This window comes from Sphaeramia orbicularis, chromosome 16 (assembly GCF_902148855.1).
Source record: "Sphaeramia orbicularis chromosome 16, fSphaOr1.1, whole genome shotgun sequence".
Lineage (NCBI taxonomy): Eukaryota > Metazoa > Chordata > Actinopteri > Kurtiformes > Apogonidae > Sphaeramia > Sphaeramia orbicularis.
Window position 1 is genome coordinate 6,040,575 of NC_043972.1, and position 23,819 is coordinate 6,064,393.

Genomic DNA, 23,819 nt, shown 5'->3' on the forward strand with positions numbered 1-23,819 from the left:
TATTTATAAATTAATGCACTATATCTATCAGATGTTGATGTATTGTACCTTACTGTTTTTGTAACAGTAAGTACAAAGAAAAAGCAAAAGTGACAAAAGGTGCGCAGTGCAGGGCAAAGTGAGCACAATGCTTTATGGGATGTTACATCACATTTGCATCTTTTGGGAAAGATTCAGGCTGTTCAGGAAGCAACAGGCCCAGGTGCATCCAATTCCACTAATGACCCGCTCACTCCAGCCAAACACCTGCACAGAGTCAGAAGTAATTAGAAGAAGAGGAGGAGGAAGAAGAAAAACAAGAATAACAGAAAGGAGTAGCGTTAGACGAAGAAGAATAGAAAGAAAAAGAAGAATAGAAAGAAGAAGAGTGCACTGTAGGTCAAAAAAGGCTGAAAGAGACATAAATGAACAGGTTGAGTCAGCTCTGCCCCCTTTAGGGACTTATTAGTTTGACTTTTGGATTTTAAAAGTGGGAGTTTCATAAGTTCATCCTAAAGTTAACAGGATAAAAAGTCCATTTAACATTTCTTTCTGACAGTGTCTTTATAAGGCAGTGACGGGCCGTGCATTTGATACCTGGGCCTTCAGTGGTGACTTCCCTGATTTTATCCACTTCTTAATACCACCACTTTGATGTTGCAATTATTGAAACCATCAATACTACACAAAAAAACTGCAAAATAACAAGGTCTGGAATTAAAGAGCGAGACATTTCCCATATTGAGGATGAATACCATTATAACTAAAGTAAGAAACCCAGTTAAGACAACTCCAAACTATAACTATGCCATGTACGTTGTCTGGAGCAGTTCACAATCAATATTTATGTAATAACATGATAAAAACATAAAAAAAATAAAAATAAAAAACATCATAGCCTACTCACCAGAGATGCTCATTATTTAGATACAAAATCCAACCTACTTTATTTTCATTTCCATCAATAAGTTCTTTTTTATGTCTATGGAGGCCAAGGCTGTGAGTCTCCTCTCTCCAGTCATATTCCTGACTTAAGTTTGTATTCTCTTGGGGACAGAGAATGTCCTCTCAACCAGCTAGCTAGCGTCAGGGTTGGCCAACCTCTCCTCACTAGTTCCAGCTTTTCTGGAAAAGCCCGTCTTGAAAATGAATTTTTAAGTATGTCCGAGACCAAATCATTTTCCTGTCCTCCGTTAGCCATTGTGGGTGAAAAAAAATCTACCTCAAACGTGCCAATAGTTAAATTCAATACAATTAAATTAGCTTTATTAGCATGAATCAAAAAGAATATTGCCAAAGCTATATTGAATAATAGTTTTGCTCTTACCTTCCAATCAGAGAAAGGATAAATGCTGATGACATGGAGGGTCGCTAGCTGGCCCTGTGAGGTGGAATTAAAATCTGATTGGTTAAAGGAACAGTCCTGATGCTATACAGTTTAACACTCTTTAGCTGCAAACATTTGTGCTGTTATGCACTAAAATCTTTATGTGCATTTTCAGGTGCATACACTTTTGGACAGTAACTCAAATTGTGTAGTTTTTCCCACTGTTCACCACCACAGTGGACCTGAAATTAAACAACCAAGATATGATTGAAGTGTGGACTTTCAGCTTTAATTCAGGGGGTTTAACAAAATATTGCATTAACTGTTTAGGAATTACAAATACTGTAAGTCTTAAAGTCCTGAAAAAAAACGACCCCAGACAGCTCCTCACAGTAAACCTGTACACATGTAGAATGTAAAATTATTTTTTGTTTTAAGACAGATTTTCTCAGAGATTAAAATTGCCATAGTCTCTTGTGATCACTTTTATTGATGTAGTGAAAGAATGAGCGCATGTCAAAAAGATATTGGTCTCTTCTAGTCAGCTCAGCCACAGGAGAAATAACAACACATATTAAAAATGTACCATGTTGTGAGATATTGCTTTGTTTTCATTTCCCAGCTCCATAAAGATTTAAATGAATCTGTTTCCAGAAGTAAGAAAACAAGGACTAACACGTTTAGATGCCTCTCTCTTCATCTCTGATAAACAATCCTTCCCCTCTCTCCGTCTCTCGCTCATCGCTTTTCACATTTTCCCGTCTTGTCAATTACTGTCCCAGTGGTTTTCCTCCTCAGTCTGACACATCCACAGAGTGTGTGAGCATTCATCAGAGCTGTTTAACCCTCGCAACGCCCCGAACTGGAAACCAGCCAGAGAACGTCACAGAGGCAGCCAGTTGTCAGCAACGATCATCCCCCTCCACCTCAAACACCCCCCTCCTCCCATCACCACCACCTCACCCGTCACAGACGAACACATCAGACAGGGAGCAGGCCTTGTTGATGAGAAGAAATTCACTAATTGTTTGATTATACAGATCTCCATGATAATGAATCGCTACTCCACGGTTCGGGAACATGGTGTGCAACCCGAATTACCACCCCAACACTCAAGCTGTGAAAGTTGATTACTCATTAGCGGGTGACTGAGTGGCACAAACAACCCTGGCACCCCCTTTAAATTCCCCTCCTGTGTTCCTTACTGTATGGATGTGTAATTGTTGTACAGTACACAGTAGCACAGGAAACTCATATCCTGTTCACACATGAAGCAGGATAGCCCCCTTTACATGACGAAGGTCAGTAGGTCATCATTTCAACCGCCTGAGACGGAGGATACAGTCATTTTATCAACAGTTTCTCCAGTATGTCACTAACACAGTGTTTCTCAAACTGTGGGGCAGGCCCCCTAGGGGAGGTGCGAAGGCTTGCCGGGGGGGGCATGGGATCACTCCTGGGTGTTTTTTTTTTTTTTTTCTTTAGGTTAGAACATGTAGCAGGTGGAACTAAAGTTTTAGCACTGGAGCACCCTGGACTGATTTTAGGGACGTGCAACAAACAAATCTGTCACTAGACTAAGAGTTTAGGTTTGGAGAATGGGCAAGGATTTTACTGAAAAAGAGAAATGTGCAATGTTTCTGTTTTTGCACAGTTTGTACGGTTTGCACTTTAATGTTCTGAGATGTGCAATGGAAAAAGGCTCACTGCAGCCACTGATATTGTTAAAATGTTCATCTTTGTTACCAAAATTTGTAAGATAGTTGTAAGATAATTGCGCATTTCCTGTTTTTGTTTGGAAAAACATTGTCTCAGGGAGCAGTCTTGTTGAGTTTATTTGTATTATTCAAGCAAAAGTCTGATTTATTTTTAATGGGTACAACAAATTATTCAAGGAAAAGCAAAAAGTATTGTTATGATATTGATATTTCTTTCAGTAAAAATTATAGTTGCACCATTGTTACAATATTGTTGGGGCTGAGGGGGGCTTGGAGATTTTTCGTCCTTTAAAGGGGGCCCGACAGGAAAAGATTGAGAACCACTGCTGTAACAGGTGATGAGTCTGAGCTGAGCTGTTTTCTAGTATTACTGCCAGTATCACATTAGACATGTTGTATTTCATTAAATCGTCATACTATGCAGGCGTCTGTTCACTGCAAAACACTGTTTAAAACCAGTGTATAAAATGTGATCAATTCAACTGATGTAAAACCCATGTTTCTGAGGTTTTAAAACACAAATTGTTGATCCTGACATGAGCTGACATCCAGTACACATCACGATTCACACCTGTGTCTATGATGTGTATCCAGTTGACCACTTGTGTTCAGGTTTCTCTGTCCTGTCCACTTGGAGGACTAAAAGACCAGTGCACAATCTGATTTGTTTCACTCAGACTAGCTAAGATACACACAGATAGTCACATTTCTGCTGTTGTACATCAGTGCTGTGCAACATTTTTGGTTGAGTTGGCATATTGTCAATAAAACAACCCCTGTGTTTTGCATTAATGACATATTGTCCCCAATTGTCTTCATATAAGACACATAAGGATGCATTAAGGTTTGCACTGCATAATTTCTATGATCAGAAATGTCCAAGACCTTCTAATATTTAATCCCACCTTGTTGCATACCTCACATATATATATATATATATATATTTATATATATATATATATATATATATATATATATATATATATATATATATATATATATATATATACATAAAATAAGTCTAATGCAACGGTGATGATTTTTTTGTATGAAATGTATGGTTTAGATGGATGTATGGATCCAGTGGAAACACTGTTTTAATAACTCTGGTGCCACATACTCTTTTTTCTGCTGAAAAAAATAATGAGTTTACACATTTTATTATTATTATTTTTCTATTTTTAAAGTTTATCCGTCAGACCCAGTTGTTAGCAGGGTATTGTACAGTAATCATCCCTCTAGATTTGAGCCTTAAATAAAAATAATGTGGTATTCTTCATGTTTGCCAGGACTTTTGCATTTTGACTAAATTCCAACCTCTAACTTGTACTCCAACTGGTCTCTATAAGTGCTCATGTACCTCATTCATTCCGTTCATTTACATCATATTAACAGTTTTACCCGTCGACCTGCTCAATCCAAAAATATCACCATGACTGATTATTTTTGGAGACGAGCCAGCGGTAGCAGCGAGGTTAATGCCAGGATATACAGGTAAAGAGGAGTTTGGAAACAGGCTGACGGTAAATTCATGAAACCGATAAATGAGTGACTGCAAGAATAAGGACATTTAATTCAATATATTAAATATCTGCACAGAATGACTGTTCTTTGTTTAAAGTAAATTCCTTTATAATTGTATTCATCTCCTCGTGCAGCTCAGATTTAAGAAATAATCACAACGATCAAACAAGCATCTGATGGACAAACTGTAAGTTCATGGCACTAGAGGCTTCGGCGATAACGTGAATGTGTGGTGTAATTGCATGTACAGTACGACGATGAGTGGGCGGCATGTATGTTTGTGAGCACACGTGTGTTTGTACATGTGTGTGTCTGCCGCAACAAGACAAAAGTTAATGAGGTTTGAAGGCTGCTGTGGCAGCGGCGGCCTCGTCTTTGTCTCCGTCCTCTGCCTCCCTGCTTCCTGCCCAGGCCTTTATTAAAAGGATAATGCAGCAAGGGTCTTTAAGTGTGCAGCTGCAGAGAGAAAGACAAGGGCGAGAGAGGGCTAGCAAGACAGAAAAGAGAGAGTTTGGGTGGCGGGAGTGGAAGAGGGAGAAGATGGCAGAGAAATAAGAGAGACAGGATGAATTAATGGCGATAAGGGAATAGAAGGCAGAGGATCTAAACAAGGCATGCAGCAGCAGATAGAGAAAGACAGGAGGTATAAAGAGGGGGAGAATCAACGATGAGGAGATGAGGGATAAAGCCAGAAGACAAGGCTGAAAAAGCAGAGAGGAATGAGGAAGGCATTAAAGAGCAGCGGCAAGAGAATAAGAGCAGAGATTCCGAATGAGAGATGCAGGGATAAGGACTGGAAGGAGACAGATAGGAGAGATTTAGTGCGGGAAAAGCAAGAGCTAGTGTAGCAGGATATCTGTGAACACAATGAATACACAACACGGACAGAACAATACATCAAACACTTTAAACAGAGCTCGCATTAGGACTCAGGCTTACATTTGTTTTGACAGTAACCACCAAACATTCTATATACACAGTCTGTAGGGTCTCCTCACAGATATCAAACTAAAGGTATTTATTTAGATAAGAAAAATGTCCTAATCAGTCAAATAATATCACATTTTTACAACATCAGTCAATTAATTTTCTCAGTTTAAGCAAGTAGTTTCATGTATTATTTGACTTTCTGTACATATTTTGGTTAGTACCTAAAAGATAGAAGACAAGAGTTGTAATAATGACTTAGAAGAATGTGGAATGTGGTATAATTATTCAAACAAAAGTTCAGTAACATGCAACTGAAATAATTATGATATTTTGTTGTCATATTTCTGCTGATAATATATTTGATTTTGATTGATTTCTTGATACAGTGATATATTATTTAAACACTTTCATAACTGGACAGTCAGTCTGTTGTTTATGTCTGTAACTGGTTCAAAATATTAACCTTGAACCTTAATAATAATCCTGAAATACACATGTATGCAGTACAGAAACAGAGGATACTCAGAGACTCTTTAAGCAGTGCAGGTGGAAAGGAATAAACTGCTGGATGAATTCAGATGTAATTTCGTTTGTGACTTTTGGGCAGAAATGCTGCTGAAGTAATGGATCCTGGTGAACAGTTTATGCACCTACTCTGAGTGTTTCTTCTGTTTACTCTGATGCATCACTACCCTTGTCACTTTGCATGAGGACCAGCAGCAGAAGGACGGACACAACCAGTTAAAAACCGACATCTGAATGATAATAAATAAAAAATTATGTATTAACACCAACATTCATTTTGTGCATGGACTGCAGTTGAACAAGTGATAAATTATGTGTTTATACTTACAAAGACGTAATGTAATCACTTAAACTTTTGTGCAGAATTGAACAAAAACTACTGTACTGATTTTTAATAATAATTGTGGAAATGTACAGTAGTTGGTCCAAAGACAAAGCCCCTGAATGTTAAAGCTGATCCATTAAAAGTCAGATCTAATTCTCACTTCTTCAACGCTTTAAAGCTGTAGCTAACTAAGGCTGCATCCACACTTAAAATGACGTTTTAAACATAAAATAAGCATATTAGTGTGGATGCTGTCTTGAACTTAGGTCGCTTCTCAATACCAAGAACCCAGAGTACAGTCTTGTGAACTCGGCGAGTACGATCTTGGTAAGAACGGTGCCAGAGAACATACTTCCTAAGAATGCAAGTGTATGTGTAATTGGAACGGCTGTGTACTTATGAACTTTCCTCCCTGTCTCTGCTGTATTTCTGCCATTGGCTCCCTCGTGTATTTTCCTCAAGTCATTACAATGTCACTCAATTTGATTTCAATACATTTATACTAGTAGTTACATGTCATTTATACATTTTGTATATTTTTCAAAACTGTAATACATTTCGTCAGTTCAGCCGTGCACAGCTGACAATAACAACATCCGGATATTTCATGCGTTCTTGGTTGATGCGAACTTGCAGTTGGAGCAGTACTTGGGCTGACTGATAACATTTCACGAGAACAGAAGACCAGACAAGAACGTGTATTGAGAAACAGCTTTAATCTGGCAACAGAACCATTCATTGATTTTCGTCACCGGTTTATTTAACAGGAACAGTGTACGTTAATAAACATTACTGTAAATGTGCCAGTTAGCCAAAGGCAATTTCCCATCTGTAGTCCCTGGACAGACGTTAGTGTCACCTTAAAAACAACAGTGTAATGTTACAAATGACAAAACTACATGGATAGGTCATTTATAAGCATACAGACACGATGCAGCAAAAAAGGATTAACATTATCACATACTGTTTAAAATACAAGACATGTAAGAAAACTGTATTTTGAGAGATTATTGAGAACATGTAAAGCAGAAGCACAGACATTACAAAACATGAGCAGTACAAGTACAACCCCAATCCCAAAACAGTTGGGAAAGAAGGAAATTAGCTGCAAATGTGAAAAGCCCATATTATATCATAGTAGAATATATATTAAATGTCTAAACTGAGTAAATATAAGTAATTTAGAAGCTGACAGTAGTGACACGTCTCCAAAAAGTTAGGATGGAGGCACGAATAAAAGGCTGGAAAAGTGGTACCGAAAGGAAACAGATGGAGGAACATTTAGAAACTAATTAGGTTAACTGGGGATGTTTTTATTTACATTTAACACAATCTTCTGACTTTTTAGAATAGTGGTTGTAAAAGCAAAACACAACTAAAGCCCCGTCCATAGAAACACAGACATTTGGGGTGAGACGCCATTGCAATATCTATGCTTTCCCTGAACACAGATACACACAAACCAGAGTTTAGAAAAATACACTTAAAGAGTTTGACCCAAAAAAATACTGTTTAAATGTGAAGGACGACACGAAGAGGAAAATATCTGTTTTGGAAAATATCACAAATGGGGCCAAAGAAGTTAACCCTTTCATGCATTAATTATGAGAACCTTAGTTAAGATTTCTTTCTTCAGTATTTTTAATCCTCCATAGACATGAAAAAAACAATGTGATCAAGGTGTTTTTTTTTCATGGAGTTACAAAAATGTCCATGCATTTAATTTTTGAAGTAAAGAAACGTGTTTAAAACCCAATATCAGAACGTGATATTAAAACAATGAAATATGATGTTTTCTCACATTTTAACATATTCTAATGCTAATTATTACTCTTTTCATGGAGATAATATGCAAAAAAAAAAAATGAATTACAGTGTATGGGATGATGCATAAGCATCCACTGTGTTGGCTGGAATGGAACTAAAATAACAAAACCCATGAATATACAAGAGAACAGCTGTAGAATAACTGCCCACTGTAGTATATGTATTATGCATGAAAGGGTTAAAGCAGCTACATGAAGACCTGCAGCAGCAACATGGTGACAAATTAACCCTTAAAGACCTAGAATTATTTTTGTAGTGACTTCCAAATGACTTTTTTGCCTCTATTACACAACAGACCTCAATCCGTAAACCAGGGGGTGGGGTTGAGTATGTGCCTCTATTATACGCCGGACCTTACATGAGGTCTTTTACGTGGGGGTACCGCCCCCCTTGACAAACACTGTAATAGTCCAACCGCTTGCATTTCGACATGGGGGGGATCTGTTGCATCTCCTTTGTACTAATAGCCAGTGAGTCCCTGATTTTTCTGATGCTTTTCCCTAGGGCTGCTCAATTATAGAAAAAAATAATGATCACGATTATTTTAGCAATAATTGAAATCACGATTATTAAAAACAATTATTTGTTAACCTTAAAGTTGTTTATTTTTTTTCTTGCAAAACAATGTAAAATATACTCTTTAAACATAAATAAAGCTTTTAAACACTAAAACAGAGTATGTTCACTTTTGGACGAAACAAAAAAATCTTTGAATGCAAATAAGTGTACTGTAAATTCAAGTATGTTTCCTTTTGCAAACAAATAGTGCACTGGAATTAAACTGCTTTAGACTTGCCATAGAACTGTAGCAATAAAAAAAAGCAACTCACGTAAAGTGCAAATTATAAATTCAAGTATGTTCAATGTAGTAGCAGCTCCAGTAAAATGGTATCTTGAAGGCAAAACACAGCGTTTGTCCAGTGTATTCACCATTTGTCTGAAGCCCGAGTTGTCAGTGGTGTTAATGGAGCACATACCTTTAACCAGGTAATGGGCAATGGAGTCTGTTATCTTTTGGTGTCTCTCCGATGTTGATGAGTAGGGAGTTGCAGCGTAAAGAGATTCGGAGAGTGAAGACTGCATTGCGGACGAAGTTGTAGATGGAGTTGGTTTTTTTGTGTTTCGGTTTTTCATCAGATTATCATAAAGTTCACGATGGTTAAACTTTAGATGGTTAAAAAGGTTTGTTGTGTTTAGTGGTCGGTGCGGACACAACTACAAAACACTTTTTGCACGTGATGTGTTTTTGCTGTCCGTCTTCTTCATCAAACCCAAAGTGATTCCATGCAATTGAATTTGACTTGCCTTTTTTGTTGTTTACCAAGCGCTTCTGCTGTGATTCTCCTGCCATTTTTCAAGACTGCTAAGTACAACTGTCCTCATGAGGTGGACCTGCCGGCTAGCTGTTAGCTGTAGCTAAGAGGGGGGCGGGGCGGAGCAGCTCATGGTAACTTGCGTGCGCATGAATTAAAACTCAAAATTAATAATCTTTTTTTTCTCGATTACATAATTTTTGTAATCGTTGAGTGTGATAATCGAAATCGTAATTGAATTTCGATTAATTGGACAGCCTAATTTTTCCCTTTCACCTCCTGTGCATCAGTGACTTTTTTTGCAAAGTATATCCTTAACTGAGCGTAAAACAAGTGTCTGCAACCACTGTTATTTATCACAGTTCATGGGTTTTACTGAGGAATCAACGTTATAGAAGATGAAGGTGTTTCTATGTTCGCTACTGAGCCTGCGAACGTCCAAATGGGTCATATCTGATGACCATGAAAAGATGACAAACTGCATTTTACACCAATTATTTACACGTATTGATAGGATTAGTGGCTCAACAGGTATTAAACAGTTTAGATCAGTAGATGCTTTTGGTGTTTTAGGGTTGAAAGGTGGAGATAAAGAGCATCTCCATCCTAATTTGATCTTCATCATCAGGTCAGAACCTTTATGTTCTCTCATACTGTAACATAAAACACTTTAACACTGACTATGATTTTTTTTTTAATCTATTTTATTTTTTGAGGTCTTGTAGCCGTTTTTCCTTGTTTTCTGTCTACATTTTGTAACCTCCGGCTTAAAGTAAAAACACAAGCAGCATTTAATCATCTAACACAAACACAATTAGACGCATTGCAACAAAAAAGAAAACAACATGAATCTGTTTTCCTGAGGGTGAAGAGTCCCAGACGTCAGACTCTTCATCCCCTGTGGATCAATCAGTCTGCTGAGTCAAACTGACATTTTTGTAATATCCTGCTTTTCACCGGCCAATTAGTAACCTGTTAATTGGCGCAGGTGCACATGTCTGAATCCAGGGGCATTGTTATTTATTAAAGGTTGTGCGCAGACCTCCCGTTGGCTGAAATTAGCCCCTCTTTCGGCCAATGACAGGTCTCAGGTGTGGGTGTTGTGGCCGAGCCATGCGCCCGTTAGTGGTGGTGAGTGCGTTGTAATTAGTCTGTGGCTGTAATAAGTCTCTCTGTCTGTGTGTTCGGCCTTTCCAAACAGCTGCCTCTCTCCTTCCCCCCTGCTTCGTCCATCGTTCTCACCTCTCCTCGCTCCATCTGGCTGATGGTCGGAGGTTGGTTTCAACATGATACACGCAGCCTCGTCTTCAACAGTCACCTCCATATGCATTTATTATTTCACCTTAACCTCTGTCTCATGTTATGGATACATTTTTGTTTTTGAGTGAAATGTGAATATTTGCATCAGTTGGATTTTATGCAAGTTTGTTACATATTATAAAACATATATATATATATACACATACATATATACACAGGGTGGGGAAGCAAAATTTACAATGAACATTTAGTTGTTTTTTCTCAGCAGGCACTACGTCAATTGTTTTGAAACCAAACATATATTGATGTCATAATCATACCTAACACTATTATCCATACCTTTTCAGAAACTTTTGCCCATATGAGTAATCAGGAAAGCAAACGTCAAAGAGTGTGTGATTTGCTGAATGCACTCGTCACACCAAAGGAGATTTCAAAAATAGTTGGAGTGTCCATAAAGACTGTTTATAATGGAAAGAAGAGAATGACTATGAGCAAAACTATTATGAGAAAGTCTGGAAGATACTATTAAAGAAGAATGGGAGAAGTTGTCACCCCAATATTTGAGGAACACTTGCACAAGTTTCAGGAAGTGTGTGAAGGCAGTTATTGAGAAAGAAGGAGGGCACATAGAATAAAAACATTTTCTATTATGTCAATTTTCTTGTGGCAAATAAATTCTCATGACTTTCAATAAACTAATTGGTCATACACTGTCTTTCATTCCCTGCCTCAAAATATTGTAAATTTTGCTTCCCCACCCTGTGTGTGTGTATATATATATATATATATATATATATATATATATATATATATATATATATATATATATATATATAAAGCTGTACCATGTTGCTTTAAATCCAATATGTACTTTAGTGTAATAGATGGATCAATTATGAAATGTGTGCATTAATAGAATTTCTGCACAGAAAATTGGTCATAAAAGCAAATTTTCAAGCTTCATCTGCATTTTTAGCATTGCACATGTTCGTTAAATAGTGTGATTTGATTTTATATTTATGTACAATCAAATGATTTATATAACTTTTTAATCCTATCAGTTGTCACATACTATCAAATGAATGAACTTATAATATTACAAGAATAAAGTTGTAATCTTTGAGGAATAACGTCAAAATATGAGAATAACCTCAAAGAAAGTGGGAATTATGTTAAATTGAGAAATATAGGGAATCTCCTTAAATTACAAACTTTAAAACACATAAACTGTATATTTCACAACCAAATACTGAGTCTTTTGGCCTCATGTAGAATTCATAGATTCCTCTGAGGTTCAGCTGGAAATTTTGCTGTTTTTTTTTTCTCATAAAAATACAACTTTTAACTAATAGAAATAACACTTTAGACTCCAAACAACTTCAAAATCAAACTTTTTTTCTCAAACTATTATGGCCTTATTCTCAAAATACCATCGGTGTGGCTCTAATCTCCCATTGTACAAAACTGTGCAGAAACTGAAACCCGTTTATTTATTTATTCTTACAAAATTCTGTTAGGGTTATATATATTTATGTACTGTATAGGGTTATATAAATAACATAAAACATGAAGCATAAATTGGCAAAACATGTAAGTAAAATCTTCCCCTTTACCTTGGGTTAATAAGGTCTCAGATTTGGGATACATGAGCAATTTGCCAACATGTGCATGTTCTTGTTTGTGTGACAGAACGCTTAGTGTGTTTTTCTGTTTAGGAGCAATTCCAGCTATTAGCCCTGAAGGAGGATGAGGAGGAGGAGGTGACAGACTGCTGCCAGGAGCATCATTTACTGAAAAAAACAAATATCTGTTTGGATTTACAGTGAGAAAGTGGATGAGTTTGTTAAAGACCAGGTTCCTTATGAACAAAGACAAATGAAAAGACGAGGTCTGGACAATTTAACTTTCACTTAAGTAGAAGATGAAAAACTTGTGTTTGTCTGAGCAGATTCTGCAGTGAGAACTTTTATCAGGTGCAACAGAAGAAGCTTCTATTCTGCATTAAGTCAGAAATTAAAAAACAAGACTTGATCTGTGGTTTTATAACAGGTAAAGATCCTGATAATACACTGTTATGTCAAATAGTTTTTGGCCTTGTTTGCAAATTACAAAAGCAGATAACCACCAGGAAATTAGAAGCTCAAAAAGTAAAAGAACACACTGAAAATTACAAAGAAATGATATAGTTATTTAAGGAATTTTTATACTTTGAATCTAATGTTTAGAGATTCACTTTTTTATTTGTTGATTAATTTAGGTATTCATTACCTACCAAAAATAGATCATTTACATTTTTTTTCCAATGGTGGTGAAATCAGCCAAATTATCAGGTTTTCCACTTAATAAGGATTATTATTACATGAGCCTTTTAAAAAAAAAAAAAAAAAAAAAAGGTAAAATAAAATGTTTGTAGGCATGAGTGTCAAAATCTATTCTGACATAAAATCTACCTCTTTCTAAGTTTAATATTTTTTATTTTACAATAATGTGATTTATTAATGCTAACAAACTACATCTAAAGTTTACTCTATAAAAAGGGCCAACAGTGGCAGTAAGTTAGTCCTACATCTTCAAAAACACATTTTAGCGTTCAGGTTATCCCATTTACATGCAGCGTGGTTTACACTAATTATCTTTTTGTTCAAGGTGTGGAAGTGACGGTGGGTGTAAAAACTCCTTTTGAAAACAACGTAAATTAACAAAAGGATGTGTCGGATTTTTGGAAAAGAATCTGTGCCATGAAGAAGAAATTTACCCTTAAGTATTTATATGAAAGTTAAAACATGGAACATATCTGAAGTCTGGTTCTGGATGAAGGTTATGTTACAATAAGAATTAAAAAACTTTTCTGTCTTCGTATTTCTTATCTGTTCTCCCTTGTTTAAGGTATTCCTCGGTGTCTGTTAAGCCAAAGTCCTTCTAATCAGTACAACTCAGTGGGAATCATTTAATTAATCTTTTGTGTGTTTAGTTCTGAGTTAGCTACAAATATTTTAATTAGGCTTAAAAGAGAGTTTTCAGTTTCGTCCTCGATGTTAGTCCACCCTTTTTTCTGTTACGAGCTGCAAGGTGTGTGGTTACAACTTATTTAAGGAAAAGAAATGATAAATGACAAATTTCGGTTGTTCTTCAAACCAGAGAAATTTGAAATTGCTTCTTCAGAGTTCAATGAAAAGCCGGCGTATAAATATATAACTGTTAGGGATGTATTTGCATGTCTCGTGAGTCTGCGCTAATGCACTTGTCTGTGTATGAAATGTTATTCCCTCCATCCTCTATGTGGACATGGCCTACATTTTCATGAGACACATCACAGTGACACTCCGAGATCTAATATGGCACAGAGGACGCAGCAAACCGACTGCATGAATCCCACTGCTTTTATATGGGCCATTTATTCACATCCATCACTTTCAGTTTGGAGCGTCGGGAACGAGGGAGACTGGTTAATTTATTAGTCCTCTTCCTCCTCGGTGGGTTCAGTAGCACGAGAGAGAAAACCAGGCAGGCAACACAGACGGATTCAACACGGGGAGAGTCCACAGTAAAAGACCATTTGACATCAATCAGAGTGACAGCGCCGTGGCACTGTGCGCTTCTTTATAAGTGTGAATTAAAGCCTTGAAACGCACACATGTGCAAAAAGAGAAATTCAAAGGGCAGCGTCTGATCGTAAATAAATCCCTCTGCAGCGCTGTTACACTGCTTTTAATCCAGAAATTAGTGTGTGTATTCGGTCTTTTTTTGATCGTGGATAAAACAGCTAAAAGTAAGTGATTGACTCCGTTCACACTGATAGAAGTTTCTATTCCTGAGGTTTATGTCAGTGAGGTTGTTTACACGCACATTAATACTCTGATCACTATCTGATTTCTGGAATTATCAGATTATTCCACTCATCATGTAAACGGTATCTGATATGCTTTATACATGACAGCAGTAATCTGATTATGGGAAATGAGATTAACATACCTGGATTTCTCCCCAGTACTCTGATGTCTTTGTGCATGTATACCTGTAAATCTGATTTATTTTGTTGTTTTACATTTGCACATGTGCTGAAACAATTAAAATCATAGAAACCGGAAGTCGAATGTGATCGGAAGACAATAATAGGAAGTTTCAACGTAAATATCCACTCCACGTTTGATGGTCAGTTGGCGTATTTTCTGTACGGTATTATAAGCTTTCCATGTGTATGTTCACGCCTGTATTAGTCCCACAGGCATTGATACGGGCACTGATATTTCATGCCTCACCACCACAGTTCCGACCTGTCCAACCGCATCACAGTTCTCTGCACTCATGCATCAAGATGGAAGCTAAACAGTGGTGGTGAGGTGGGGTGCAGGGGTGGTTATTAGTTTAAATCAACTTCTTTTGTGAAATGTTGGTATAAAGTTATAAAATCATTTTGAAGGTGATTATCAGGTCATCGTGTGGTTAGCAAAAAGCGACGGGGGGGGCAGGACAGCTAGTGATAGTGATAATAAATAGCCTTCCATTTTGAATCATTCTAGCTGATGCCAATCATGCCAAAATATTTTTTTGCTAATTAACCCTGACCACAGTACTAATGGTATTTAAGTGTATGGGTTGTGTTCAAATGCTATTTTAAAATCAATATCTAGGGACTGCGTTGTTCCTGTTTTTAACTTCATTTCCCATCATGCAGTGTGGTACTGTGCTTCCTGTCAATTGTCATGGACGAAGCAACGTGATAGTAAGGCTATTGTATTCCAAAATTACAAATATCTCCCAAAATATTGGTCCTATCAACTTGTTGTTTTTGCTAGTGTCTTCCTTGACTGTAAATCAGAATCAGCTTTATTGGCCTACTATGTGAACACATACAAGGAATTTGGCTTCGGTTTTTACATTGCTCACAGCATACAGTTCCGACATGAACCTAGACAACATGCGTCGTTCCTGTTTTTAACTTCATTTCCCATCATGCAAGGCTGATGGGATGTGCAAAGCTGCATCCTGTCCCTCCCCCTGACAACTGCTTAGCAACGTGAATTGAATCAGTCCCTCCTGACTTTAAAAAAGGGAATGTTAAACAAAACAGATCTTTCATGTCGAGATGTGACTATTCCTCAACTGTCTACTGGCCTACACTGATGCAAACATTAACGATTATTGTTTAAAAGTGCGTGCATTTGTGTGCATGCACATTTTGTCGTATTGAATTGTGTACTATTTGTGTCGTATTTTTGAAGTGATACATGTGAAATTTTTAATTGCAAATTTTGTGCATCTGCCATTTTGACTGTGATCAGAGCTGGAGTTGATGTTGGCTTTTGTACCATTTCAAGACAAAAGCCAGGTGGTAGTGGGTATTTTTTGCCCAATCGGAAAAGGATATAATCTTCAACTGCTTTTGGATTGAGTACAATTAAAATATAATTATGGTAAAACCTGATCAAAATCTGAAAAAAAAAAAAAAAAAAAAGAGAAAGAGAAAGATATTTCCAGTGTCTCAATCCAGTATTTTGCTTGAAAGCTACAATATGAATCCTAGCATCTGGATGTCATTTGAACTATTTTGTCCTCAGATACCGTTTGTACATTTTCTTTTGTTAAAAAGAAATAATAGCAACAAAAGGAGATGGCAAATCCTTTTCTAAATGTCTATTTTGCTCCTGACAGAATATCCTTGCAAAAGATTAAAAAAGAAGGATATAGCTTAGAGAGCGAGCAAGAGGAAAACATAAGAGGAAGTGACAAAAGAAAAGAGATGGAGAACAAAGTCCAGTGAAGGAGAGAGTGGAGGAGGAGGTGGTGGAGGTGGGCTCACATCCTCTTTTCTCTGAAGAAAAAAGTGTGGTGGACTTGAGGATGACAGCGGGTGTGAAAGCAGCAGCCGTCTGAGAGGATCATTCCCCCTGTCAGACCATCACTCTGAATCTCATAAATTCTCTTCCTCACAGACTCGGGCAGAGAAACAGACAGATCGGTGGGAAACGTCTGAGAAAAACACGGGTGAATGGAGGAGAAAACACTGGGGTCAACAGAGGCTGATGGACACACAACATGCACACAACAATACACAGTTACACTTCAGGGATGAGGGGGCGTTTCAGCTCAAATCCGAACATTTACAATCATTTATATGAACAGACAGTTGTAACATTTTATATCAGTGACACATTTACATTGAACATATCTGCAAATACATCACTGTGGACAAAAACCACATACTGAAGGTAGTACTGTATGTAATAACAGCATATTCAGTACAATAAAAAAAAGTTCATTTCTACAGCAAGTTGCAAAATACAAATCAAAGAACATTTTAACAAAATAAAGAGCAATGAAACTAAGATCTCGAGTAATAAAAGCTAGTTAAAATAAACAAATGTAACAGCATTAAAACATTGAGGAATATTAGTTTGTACATGTTTTTAAAAGCTTTTTCTGATGCGCAGCCCAACAGTGTTTGTACTTTGTCACACATATGACGTTTGTTCGCTGGGGCGCTGTAAAGGGGGGGTAAACATGAGAAATTTACGGGGCCCAGCATTTCCAGGGGACCCAGTGGATATAGGTTAGAAGTTGTGATGATTTCGTGTAAACTCCACAATAGAAGAGAGGTACAGAATGCGGGAGTCTGACATTCAAAGTTAAGTTTTACTTCCGTTTTCATGCCTGTTGTGGTTGTTTCGGTACTTATGAAACGCACACCTGTACCTCCTGATGTTACAATACATTCAGACAGAGGTGACAAAATGCATGCAACTGCATGTATTGATAGGATTAGTGCACAGGTATTAAGTACTTTACAACAGTAGATGATTTAGGTCGCCTGTGGCTGTTCGGGTCTTTATGGGTTAATGGTTCCAGCCTTGTCATGTTGAAGCTGCAGAGACAATATTTAGATAAGAGACAGTTACAATGACGTCAACTCCATGATTTTCAGGTGTGTAGTCTTTACATTTATGGACTTTCACAGTCTGATACTTTAACGGTTACACAAAAAAACTCATGCTTTATTCACTTGGAAAATGATCCTTAAATTCTACATCATACAGTTGCAGAAAAAATTATTAGACCACCCCTTGTTTTCTTCAGTATCTTGTTCATTTTAATGCCTGGTACAACTAAAGGTATATTTGTTTGGACAAATATAATGATAGTAACAAAAATAGCTCATAAGAGTTTAATTTCTGAGCTGAAACCTGGCCATTTTATGTTTTCTTGATAATAACCAAAATCAGTTCAGTTCTTACATCAATATCTGTGTCATTGTACTGACAAAAACAGTGCTTTTAGACATTCCATGTTTTCTTTTCTGTCTGTTTTAGTCACATGATACACACAGGAGGCAGTGCTTGATTGCATAACCATTGTTTTTGATGACTTTTGATGGTCGAATCATTTTTTTCCACAAGTGTATGTGTAAATAATGGAATAATTCAAACAGCATCAAAATGTACTTGTCTCTCACCACTGACTGCGAAACAACTTCAACTCTCTATTATAGATGATTTTCTTCCACTGTGTTGGAACCCACTTCCACATACAGTTGCACTTCAACAAATATGAAGACTGACTTATGTTCAGCCTAAATAGTTGCCCACTGAGGCTTCACAATGAGGCCTTTTAACTGTAATTTACACACAGTTGACGGTTACTGTACAAGAGCAAATCAATTTGACTTTTTATTTCAGTGGAACAAGAACACCAGACCAGTTAGTTTTACATTTTGTTGGCATCATGACTGAAGATGTGAGAGTTTTGTAAAATTAGATAATGTAAGTCCGACAAAACATAAGAAGCCCAAAATCTTTTTTATTTATTTATTTTTTTCATGACTGTGGTTGTGGTCCAGGCCCAGGTTTATCATCTTATCCACTGTGTCTGAAAAAGCCCAAACTTGCGGTGACAGTTTGAAGTACTTCCTTCACTGTTTGAACACAAAGTCTCGTCTGTAAATAAGTTTTTTTTTCTCAGAACTCTGGTGGCCTTCACTGACCCCATCCATCACCTTCAGGACGAGGTGAACCACTGACCGCAGGCGAGGACACACTTATCACAGTGGTCGAGCTCTTTAATCCAGCTCCCACAATCTTGTGAGCCTCCCCAGAAGGGCTGAGGCAGCAACAACAGAATATTAATACGAACTAAAATGTTTAACACTAACATCTGTTATTGGACAGAATTCATTGTCCATTTGTATATTGCATTTTAGCTTCAATGTTAAGTGAATTAAAAAAAAATTATGTTTGATGTTTATTATTATTACTATCCCTTTTATAATATACAGTACTGAGCAATCATCCTGATCCAACATTGTTTGTTGGTTTATTAAAGTTCTAATGTCCACATATGCGTTTGTCTCTGTATTTAGATCCACTCTGATGTATGTGAAGTATGAACAGCCGGAAAAATACAAGTTTCAGGGAAAAAACAGCTTCTATCAAACAAAGTGGTAATTTTTAGTCTGTTTTTGGTATGTTTTTGCATTAATTTTCTGATGTTTTATACCGGGTTTCATTCAACACATCAGATGTTTCTGCTTGTTTGTTCTGCTTCTGGTCATGGGGTCAGAGGTCACACAAAATAGTGACTTTAACCTTTACAACACATTTAGTTGTGAACATATTTTCAATATTTTCTTGTATTTAAAGAAAAGAATTTTAAAAAATGCATATAAAAAAAATATGTATGCTCATTTCAACCCTGCAAAAACAACAAAGATAAAAGCAGAATAAGTACTGTATCTTCTTCAACTGAGGTTGGAAAGTGTTACAGCTACATTAACTTACATTACTTACATTAACTGCATTAACTTATTTATCAAACAAAAATGAACTGAGACATGCTACATTTTAGTTTAACCCAAAAAGACCCAAACATCCACCGGTGTCCAAAATCATCTACTGATCTAAACTGTTTAATCCCTGTTGATCCACAAATCCTATCAATACATGTTAATAATTGGTGCAAAATACAGTTTGTCATCTTTTTATGGTCATCAGATATGACCCATTTGGACGTTCAGAGGCTCCGTAGTTACCGTGGAAACACCGTCATCTTCTACAACGTTGATTCACTAGTAAAACCCATGGAGTTGAATGGACACACTGGGTTAATGTTCGGTTAATGAGAGATTGGACTGAAAAAGACACTTTTTCTTCAGCTTTCTCCATTTCTGATTTAATAACCCTCAACTTTAATCTGATCTTTTACGAAACATCAACTTGATCGGTGAATTAAATACAACGAAATACATGATTTACACTGAAACAATGCAAAACAGAGGATAATATTACAATTAATGGTGATAAATCACTTCAGAAAGGATGCATTTAGAGATAAAATATCATATGGGAACTGCAACAAAAGTATCCCTGGGTTTTTATGGGTTAATATATAAATCGTCTCCAGTTTCTGCAGATCATGCATTTTGTGGTGTGAACATATTTTGAGCAAATGTTTATCTATAAAAATGTATTTCTGAGCTTCTGTAATGAGTGATAAAGTAATTTCTATGCTTTCTATGTGGATTATTAATGTTAACATACTTTATTTATGAAGTATATCTGACATAGAGAATGAGATTAAACCAGTTAGTAAAGAGAATGAGAAATGTACATGTCCACTCATTTCAGTATTGCAAAAACAGCAAAGATAAAGGTGGAATAAGACTTTTACGCACTACAGTAAATGGTGTTCCTATTAGTTTGCAGTCACTTTTATACATCAGTTAAATGTATTGAATATTCATTTTGTATGCTGCACTATTACTTCTTATCAAAAATAAATGCAAATTGTTGAAAGGAGAAGTTATTATACATATTTCTGGCTAACTAGGAGGATAGCTGTAATTTAATTATCACTGTGTAAGAAATATTTAACATCAGCAGTGGCATTAAATCATTTGTAAGTGTTTGTAAGTGTTGCTGCTCTTGTATCCACTGCTCTCCAAATCACACTGAGCATCAAAAAGGAGCCTCTTCATGCCACTCCTCTGTGTTCATTTTCTTGTTGTGTGGTGCACTAGGTGTGTTGTGCTGTGATGTGTAGTTCAGCGTTACGTTGTGCTGTGTCGCACTGAGCTGTGTTGGTTGTGTACACTTCCCTCCTCTCTGCTGCGCTCCCTATCACTAATGCAGCAGACATTAGCATAGTGTTTGATGTCGAGTTAGGAGACATTTAGACGCTCTCTGTTTAACAACTGTGTCAAGTGTTTGCCGCGTCTATTTACTTCTAGAACAACATCAAACAATGCGCACACAGGGCCACAATGACACCCCGGCTGTGGAGGATGATGAGAGGAGAGGGAGGGAGATAAAGAGTGAAAGCAAGAGAGGAGAGAATAAAACGACAGAGGAGCCTTTTTCCTCCCAACGCTGTGGAAAATGTGAGTCGGCAGCGCTGTGAGAGGACGCTGGTGTCCACTGCAGGTCTTCACCAGACCACGACTGACCCACGAAGAGACGCTCAAACCCAGGGGTGTCAAACTCATTTCCTTTCAGGGGCCACGTTCAGCCCAATTTGATCTTAAATGGGCCGGACCAGTACAATAATAGCATATTAACCTATAAATAACGACAACTCCAAGTTTTTCTCTTGGCTTTAGTGCAAAGAGACCCCATTAAATTATGAACATTTTTACATTTACAAACAAAAAAGATGTGGACAGCCTAAAGAAAATGAAATTTCTGAGGAAAAATAAGTGCATTTTTAACAATATTATGCATCAACTTACCATTTATACACGTGCATTATGGATCGGATCTACAAAAGGCTCAAATCATTTAATAACAGACAGAAAATGGGTAAAATTGTATTTAATTTTCTTTAGACATTTGAGGTTGTTCAGATTCGTTCAGGTTATTCACATTTTATTATTAAGATAGTTTGTCAATGTAAATACTTTTCATCATTTCATGTTTTTTGCTCTAAAACAAAGAGAAAAAATTGGAATTTTCATTATTTATAGGCATAATGTAATTTTTTTTCCACATTAAACCAAGAAGAAGTCATTATTTATAGGTTATTATGCTATTATTTTACCTCTATATGTAACCTCTGAACTAAAGCGAGTTCAACACCCTTGACTGTTGCATCCCACCAGCCAGACTGGAACCTTTGGTGGGCCGGTTTTGGCCCGCGGGCTGCATGTTTGATACCCCTCTCCAACTAATACCCCTTTGAGGCTTCTTTTGTGAGTGTAGTGTTTTAATGATGCATGAAAAAGTGGCACAACTAAATCTGTTTGTGCCAAGTCAAGTGAAGCTCATGCGTGATTATCATGAAGAAGAGATAGAAACTGCGGTTTAATTAAAATGAATTAATTTGTACGTTTGCAGGGGGTCTGAGGAGAAGAGGAGATGCAAATGCTCCAGTTTGGGTTTTATGTTTTTCAGCAGCAAATGACGATGGCAAGAGCTTTTTGTTTTTGTCAGTGAGATTCAGTTTTTTATATATGCAGGAGTATTAGTTATCTTTAAAGGGGCGACTTATATTTTTTAATGAAAGAGTAAATAAGTGGTGCCAGGCAAAACAAGCCCCGCCCCTTGCATGTATTGTCGCTTATTTTGGCATCAATCCAGCTGATGTCATCACATCTATGCATGTGCTGATGTCAGCATATCAGTTGACTTTATATATGTGTCAAGTTTTAAGTAAATTGAAACAAAATTGATGTCATTAAAAGTGTGTGTGTGTGTGTGTGTGTGGGGGGGGGGGGGGGGGGGGGGGGGGGTAAAATCCAGGCCTGCTTGATTGTTAAAAATACATAAAAAATTTTTACTTTTACCTACTTTTCCCAAAATGTAATCACATCTATTCTGGGTCACTGGCAATCTATAAACCCAATTTGGTATGAATTCAACCAATAGTTTTGCTCCTAGAGTGTTAACAAACAAACAAACAAACAAACTGAACCAAAGCCAGTATCCCTTGCGACCTCTTCATGGGGCAGGGTAATGAAGTATTTAGTATCAATTCATGGTTCAAGTGTTTTTTCAAGTGCAGATTGCACCAAGTTTGCATGTTGCAACTTCTCAAATGTGAGGTTTTGATGCTTTAATAGGTTTTATCTAATACTGAACTGAACATCTCTGTGTTAAACAATAGTAAAGTCAGTTTGGATACACTGCACTTACAAGCTAATAATGTTCTGTTTTTCAGTTTTTATTACTTTTACCATCATTATTCATGAATAAATACATGTATGTATGTTCTTAGGACAACAAGCTGAAAGTGTTGGGTGTTTTATAATATAAAATCTAATTTTACACCAAGAATACAATAATTCTAATAATCCAGCACTTTATCACTGTTCTGCCCCAAGAAATGTTTGTCCTTTGATTAATTCATCTAAATAAATTAGAAATAAATGACTGTAATGAGTAGTGATTCATTTACTGTTAAAATATAATGCAGTTAATACAGTTATAGATAAAAACACAATTCAACCGTTTGCATTAGCCTTTACTTTGAAATGTTTGTGAGACGGATAGAAAAGTCAAATGGAAAAAATGTGGAATGAAAGTTGTATGTTTCTGTCATGTTTTACACTTTTCTTACACCTTCGACAGTAGTCATTCATTTAAAATTTTTCACATGTCATGGATGGAGACAGGAAAAGAATCAGGTTAAATACAAACATGTAGTGAGAACATGTTAACAGCCCAATAATCGCAGAGAAAGACGAGATACATTGCATTATTTTACAAGTGTTTTTAAGCAATTGATAAACTCAGAGATCAGAAACTTTCCTCTTTCCCAAACTTATACTGTTTCGTAAACGTGTGCATTCTCATCGACTCCTATGTTGGAGTGAGGATGTCAGAGTTTGTTATTTCTTTCCACCATGAAGGCGTTTGGGAGGGGTGGCATGGAAAGAAGAGAGAGGAGAGGAGCTCTGTGGAAGGAGGGAGATAAGAGCGAAAAGGTGAACAGCAACACTTGTCACAGGCGATGTTGTTGGAGATTGGAATTGGAAGAATTTAATGGAATCAAGGCGGGATGGGACGGGCTGCAAGACCAGAACCCGGGTCTCTGTAGGGACATGCTGTTACATTACAAAACACGGTAAATATAAAGTAAAAAATCTGATCCCTTCTATCTAC

The 23,819-nt window shown here is 36.9% G+C and overlaps 1 long non-coding RNA gene across 1 annotated transcript; it reads right to left on the bottom strand.

Annotated features, from left to right (window-relative positions):
- Positions 1–6,932: 6,932 nt before the first annotated feature.
- LOC115435727 (uncharacterized) lies at positions 6,933–23,123 on the bottom strand. Its single transcript, XR_003937732.1, has 3 exons — positions 23,113–23,123; positions 7,177–7,187; positions 6,933–7,047 (listed from the first exon to the last, which is right to left on the bottom strand). It is a non-coding gene; the product is annotated as an uncharacterized LOC115435727 (long non-coding RNA).
- Between the last annotated feature and the right edge of the window lie 696 nt (positions 23,124–23,819).